The sequence below is a fragment of the Leptonychotes weddellii genome, chromosome 11 (assembly GCF_054177405.1).
Source record: "Leptonychotes weddellii isolate Sample4059 chromosome 11, ASM5417740v2, whole genome shotgun sequence".
NCBI lineage: Eukaryota > Metazoa > Chordata > Mammalia > Carnivora > Phocidae > Leptonychotes > Leptonychotes weddellii.
In genome coordinates, this window is record NC_138379.1 from 54,986,921 (window position 1) to 54,994,018 (window position 7,098).

At 42.5% G+C, this 7,098-nt stretch overlaps 1 protein-coding gene across 2 annotated transcripts in view; it reads right to left on the minus strand.

Moving 5' to 3' along the window:
- The window catches only part of RAB30 (RAB30, member RAS oncogene family), an 84,900-nt gene extending 81,088 nt beyond the window's left edge, over positions 1–3,812 (minus strand). The window contains exon 1 of one of the 2 annotated variants that reach the window (XM_081798947.1): positions 3,596–3,812. The gene's annotated coding sequence lies outside the window, so the exon portion shown is untranslated. The remainder of the gene's footprint in view (positions 1–3,595) is intronic. The other variant, XM_081798946.1, reaches the window with a different exon arrangement.
- Positions 3,813–7,098: the final 3,286 nt, after the last annotated feature.

The following is a 7,098-nucleotide window of genomic DNA, read 5'->3' on the forward strand; positions in this document are numbered from 1 at the left end:
ATCATATGATCTCACTGATACGAGGAATTTGAGAAACAAGACAGAGCGTCATAGGGGAAGGGAGGGAAAAATGAAACAAGACAAAACCAGAGAGGGAGACAAACCATAAGAGACTCTTAATCTCAGGAAACAAACTGAGGGTTGCTGGAGTGGAGGGGGGTGGGAGGGATGGGGTGGCTGGGTGATGGACATTGGGGAGGGTATGTGCTACGGTGAGTGCTGTGAATTGTGTAAGACTGATGAATCACAGACCTGTACCCCTGACACAAATAATACACTATATGTTAATATAAAAAAATGAAAGAAAGAAAGCACACACGTGCATGAGCAAGCAGAGGGAGGGGCAGAGGGAGAGGGAGAAAGAATCTCAAGCAGGCTCCACACTGAGTGCAGAGCCCAATGTGGGGCTCCATCTCGCAACCCTGAGATCATGACCTGAGCCAACAAGAGTCAGACGTTTAACCAACTGAGGCACCCAGGGAAGCTTCTCTTTCCACTGATGTATCCATAGTTCTTAAAACACAGTAGCTGCTCAATTAATATTTGTCATCAGAATTATGGGCTAGGAGCAAACTGTAGCAGGCTATGCCATGAGGCTAAGTAAGCCAAGGGGCAAGGATCATTATCCATTTGCAAATATGTAAACAGAGGCAGAAAGAAATACACAGTTATTCAAGGTCACAGACATAGTGATGGAGACAAATCTAATCCATCATTTAGCCCATTTGTCCCCCCAAAACACTGAACAGCGTGGGTAGGAGATGGAGCATCTTAGAATAAGAAAATTAGGAATGAGAAGGTGGTGAGAGAGAGGTCTAGGAAGACAACTTCTGAATCTGCCTGTCACACTAGTTGCCTCCATACCAACAACAGTTAGACTCTCTATGCCTGGAAAAGCATAAACGTTAAACAGACAAACGTAACCACCACCACACCCTTCTCCTTAAGAGAACAAATAAAAAAAATTTTTTTTCATCCATAAAGAAGACACCACAGGAGGGAACACTGTTGTTACTCCAAGTGTCTTCAAAAAAATAAAACAAATGGGCAGTTTGTCCACCTGGATTGCTCCTCAGCAATCAACAGAAAAGATGGCCTTCGCACCACTTACTGGAGCAGGAATCAGGGAAAAAAAAAAAGTATTAAATGAGGAAGAAGCCCTTTGAAGTCTTTTTTTTTTCCTTTGGGACTTAAGAGAACATTTCATGTAAAGCATTTGATTTTTTTTTTAAGTTTTTTTCTTTTTTAAAGATTTTATTTATTTATTTGACAGAGAGAGAGTGCACAAGCAGGGTGAGTGGCAGATGGAGAGGGAGAAGCAGGCTCTCCACGGAGCAGGGAGCCCGATGCGGGGCTCGATCCCAGGACTGTGAGATCATGACCTGAGCCAAAGGCAGACGCTTAACTGACTAAGCCACTCAGGTGCCCCTTCTTTTTAAGTTTTTATTTATTTAAGTAATCTCTATACACCCAACGTGGGGCTCAAACTCATAACCCCAAGATTAAGAGTCACATGCTCTTCCTCCTGAGCCAGCTAGGTGCCCCTCATATATAGTATTTTAAAACCTTGCTAATGCACTGGCAGTTCTTAATACAGGTACCAATGAAAACTACAGTGACATGGGCTCAACTGCAACATTGCATTGTCCACAAGCTGCTGAGGCCAAATTATGTCTGTCACAGAAGCCACAAACCAGGCCAAAGTGTCAGGCTCGTTGCTGCTCATCCTGCCTAGCACCCACTGCAAGAAAAAGAAAAGTCAAAGCTTCCAAGAGGACTCTGTGGAATAAATACACAGTCTACCTCTACCCTGGAGTTTCTGGGTGAGGTAGAGAAGGGGTGGGGAGGGTATTCAGAAATTGGAAAAAGACTTAAAGAGACTTGATGTATTGGTGATAAGAGGGAAATTTTGAAACAGAGAGGAAAAGTGAGAATTGTAAATGGAGAAACAGGGAAAGAAACTGAAAGAACATCAAGGGACATAGAGGGGTGGGGCAAGGAAGGTACAGGCAAAAAGGGTAAGGTGCCCAGGAGAATAGACAGTAAGCATCAGAGAAACATAGAGAGAAGCAAAGCCAGGCAGTCTTTTCCCAAATCCCAAAGCTGCTCATTGCATCTCAATAAATCACTCTACTACAAAGCCCATACAATGGACTGTCCTTTGCATTCAGTAACAAGCAGCGTTTAACCAAGCATTACCCAGCTGCAACTTAAGAGACCTAAGGGTCTGAATGGAAAATGAAGAAAATTTGTTCAGAGCAGAAGCTAACCAGGAATGACTTTCACCCAATGCCTGACCTGGCTATAAAAAGGTTTGGCATTTTAGAGTTAAGCATAAAATACTTTGGCATTTCTCCTTCTTTTGACATTCCAGCAGGGGGTGTGGTTGACCCCAAGTCCATTCATTTCCAAGGTTGTAGATCTCTCAGCTAAGACTGGCCCCATCTGTTCTGGAGTCAGCCAGCTGTTTATTCCAAAGTAACATTTATCGCACTAATCATCCTAATAACTCTCACAAGAGCCAAAATCATGTAAGCCAGAATGCTTTCTGTCCTATTAAATGTGTCAGTTCGCTTAAAAACAAAACCCCAAAAGACAAACCAAAAAAACCTCCACTTCTATGCGCCTTGGTTTCCCTGGCTAGGATCACTCTCCCTCTCAGAAGGTACCTTTTGGGTACCTTTCAGTAATGGCAAATGAAGGTTAACAGTGCTTCTAACTTTCCCTTTCCCTAATGCGTTAAAATGAACCAGGGTTTCCCTAATGACCCCTTCTCCAAACCGTTAGTTGTGACTGGTGACTGTGCTTCACGAAAAGGCAGCTCATTATGGTACCATTGTCGGTGGCAAGGAGCCTACTGCAACATAATTTAAAACACTCACACGAGCACAAATCTGTCCACTTCCAAACAATCCTGCAGTGGGAAGAAGAAAAACACTTAACAAAAATGCTGCTTCCAGCAGCCTAAAAGAAGCTTCCCCAGACACGTGAAATGTTTCTGACTGGCAGGGGAGTGCACCATTAAAGGACACTGTCACCTCAAATCAGCAGAAAAGGCGAGACAAACGACACAGACACATACACATGAAATAGAGCCCCACGAAACTTAACCTACTCAGAAGCACGCTCATCTTAAAAATAAATAGCGTGTACTTGCCCAAGCGACATAGAAATGTTCTAAAGTAGTGCAACCACATTAAATCACTGTCTCCATTTCTCCCCACGCGTCACCCCTTCCCACTCAAACCTCAGCACTCGGGGCCGTATGTGACAGGACTGCAGTCCCCCACCTCTGCCTTCTTCTGATTTTCTAAGAGCACTTCCCAACATCCTCCCCAACCCAGCCCCCCTCTCCAATCCTCAGAAAGGTTGAGGGGAGTTGCGACTAGGGAATTGGCAGGAATCGGTCCTCCGGCGGGGGAAGGTTGCTAGAGTTGTTCTTTGCAGTGACCCAAATTGCACAGAGCTTTTCACTTAGCAGCACTTGCGAACACCTCTCTAATCCTCCCGCCCCCATCTTCCCAAAAGAAAGCCTTGAGAATTAAGCGGGAGGAATAACTTGGTAGAACCGTTTGAATAAATCACTTCAACTCACCTGGTTTGGGATATTTCTCCCCACCCCAGGCATAAACAGAACTGATGTGCGAATGAGTCACGCAGGCAAGGGAACGTGTTGCGATGTCCTAAGTCCAAGGGCTGGAGTCAGTCCCTGCCCTGGTGCTGCTGCTACTCTTAGCTCAGCTGGAGCAAGCGGCAATCGCAAGCCCAGCAGCAGCAGGGGGTTGGATAGACCGTAGCACAATGAATGCAGTGGGGTTTTTGCAATGACATCATCCCTCTGTCCGAAAGGCCCCAATAGCCATGCTCAGGAGCGGTGCATTCTGGGAATCGTAGTCTTCTAAAGGCCTGGCAGGACACCGAGGCTATCGCGGGAACTACAATGCCCAAAATGCGCCAAGGTCGGTCGCGCCCAGAGTGGGCCAAAGGAGCTAAGGGGACTCGGCCGCCATGTTAGGAGTGCCGGGAACAGTCGGCGGAGCCTGGCCGAGGTTTTAGGCAGCGCGCGAGCCGATTGGTGGTGCGGTGGGGACGGTGAGGCGGAGGATAAACCGGTTGGAGAGCCTAGGGCCCAAACCTGGGGACCCGGGTGTGGACGCGGCAACTGGGGACATTGTAGGGCGGATCCGGCTGGAGGCAGTATCAAGAGGTTGACTGGGCCTCGGCCTTACGGTCCAGCAGGTTGTATAGGCACCCTACCCGTCCTGGTCCTTTTCCTTACTAAGGGATTGAGGGAGTCAGTTTACTTCTGGGCCCAGAGCATCACTTAGGCACGCTAACAGGACCCTTGGAGCGGTTGGCGTCTTTGTTGGGGTGCGGAGACCCGGGACGGCGACCCTTCACACTTCGGTCGGAGAAGCCAGCTTCCACCCACGGAATTGGGTTGTACCTCCCGATTTTATTTTTATCTTTTTGTCACTTATATTCCAACCTTCCTTACTCCTCCGCAAGGTTTCGGACCCTCATTGGTTTTTCATACAAGAATGACTTGCCAAAAGAAATCGATTTTGGCTCTAGTAGCCAACCTGGAAAGGGACGGTGCTTTGGCGCCCCAATTAAGAAAAGACTAAGGTCTAAAGGAGTAACAGCCGGTTTAAAATGCCAGGGATATTATTGATGATAGCCCTATTGACCGCTGGCGGTCGGTTTCCAAGTAACGTGGGTTCCTGGATAAACTTAGAGTGTAGATACTGAGAAGGCAGGATGTTCATTAGCATGGATCACCAACTTATTTTAAAAATACAGTTAGTGTTTAATTTGTGGTACTCAGTATATACAATTACCTTAAGAACTAATTATTTTTAACTAACTGAAACCAAAGTTACTGGTCTTTAAGTTACTTTGCTCAGTATCTCAAATGAACTGTATTTTTTTTCCAATTGTGTTACTAAAACAATGCTGTGTATTTGTTCTTTTTCAGAGTCTGTCTACACTATGAAAGATGGAAAATTTCTTTTCCTCCTGAGGGTGTCTGAAGGGTTAAAAATGCGATATATTTATGTTTTTCTCCCTCCCTTTTGCACAGTTATTCTGAAGACAAAATTAACTTGTTACTTTGGGTCATTAAGGATATGCATTTCACCTCTCTGTTAGTAGTTAGTAATATTACAGCTGATGGATGGATTCCCCTATCCGGAAAAGCTAGGCAGAGTGATTGAAAATAATAAAACATGGTAGAAACAGTCTTTCAGATGTATACAGATGATAACTACAAAAACAGAAGAATCATCGTCTGTCATGTTTCTGGACACAAGTCACAAGATGAAAGGCTTTGTTTCATTTTTAACAAAGGTGATATAATATGTGTTGGTCTTATCCATGCAGTACAAACTGGGAAAGGTTCATACAAATATTTCTGTTATTCAGAAACACCTTTGCAAGTAATTGTGGTAAGTATAGGAAAGGAAACAAAATGTTGTTTTCTTTCTGACCTTCAGTATAACTATAGAGGTATTTTACATTTAACAGAGAGGAAAACAGTGGACAGCTTTGCATTTAGGCTTAGTTTCAAACTCTTATTTTTATGGGTTGGTGGTTCGCTGGTGTGTCTTATTTTACAAACCTATAGTGACTCTTGTTCGTGGTATAAAATATTTCTTTATATAAGCAATAACCTCAGTCTGAGTTACTATGGAAGACAAATTTTCTGGGGGTGGGGGCAGATTGCTTAGATATCTTATGGGTGAGAAACTAGACCTATATAATGCAGTGATTTCTATAATTTATAATTTGTCATATGTTTGGGTAGTTTGAAGTTTTTCCAGGCTTCTATCCGGTGGACATCTAACCATAATGAAATGAAACATCTATTTAATATCTAAAAAAAACTCCATGATTTAACCTTTAACTTTTAGGGAAAAAATTCTGCAATCTTCCTTAGAAATTTTTACAAAGTTAATATTTGAGGATTGGTGACACCAGCTTCTGAAAGAATAACCTCAGTGTCCCAGAGAAAACACTGGATTAGAAAAACTGAAAAGTGGGATTAAGAATGCCTTAGGTGGATAAAACAACTTACAATTAGGGTGTTGATTTGTATTATAATTATAGGTAGCTCATTAAAGAGTATTGAGTCATTTGCTCTTATGGCAAGAGTTTTTTCAGCAGTGTTAAGTGTCAGGATCACCTGTAGAACTCTAAAAATGTATAGCTATCATCCACTCATCCCTGTTGAATTATTCTGCCAGGTTGGAACCAGTTATTCTATATTTTTTAAAACTGAGTATACAGGGGTAGGGTACAGTTGTCCTCCACATCCTGTATTTGTGTTTATTGTGGTGCATTACACTAGTAATAACTGAAATGTATGTTTCCTAGTCTTATTTAGTTGACCCATTATGTTTGTAACAAATTGGCATAATTTTAGCCGCTTTATTTTATAGGCCACTGAAGGTAAATGCAGTAAATATCCCTGGGTCAAGATTTAAAATCCAAATGTGCAGAGTTAATGATTAACCAGAAAAGTGAGCCCTGCTTATTCTACGATTCTATTTTTCAATTTTTAATAGGTTTGGATAATTGTAGCACTAGAAAATATTTCTTTGCAAGAGTAAGTATGTGAAGATGAATTTAATCAAATATAAATGTTTATGAATATAAAGCCTTTTAAGGGAACTATAGAGATGTGCACTTGTAAGCAATTATGCAAGTGGGCACATACTTAAAATTCTTGATATAGAGTCTTTTGAGGATGCTATATGGATTTGAATTTGCTGTAAAGGTTAATTCTCAGTGAGTTGTATCTTAAAACCTTTTAGGAAATGTTCATCACTTTCCCTCTTAACACCTAATTCCTGATTTGATGAATTTAGCACATAGGTCTTTATCAAATTGAATAGCCTGGGGATTTGTTTGAGCCACTCCACCACCAGAAGATAAAAATTAGGAACCATAATCTTGGATATAACCTAAGTGACAATTTTTTTTTAACACTTTGAGCCCAAAACTCAGCTTTCCTTCCTTCCTTACCCTCTCACTGCAGACTCGTACTTGTTAGTATAGTATGAAGTGGGATCTTACAGTTTCTTAGTAATTGTCCTC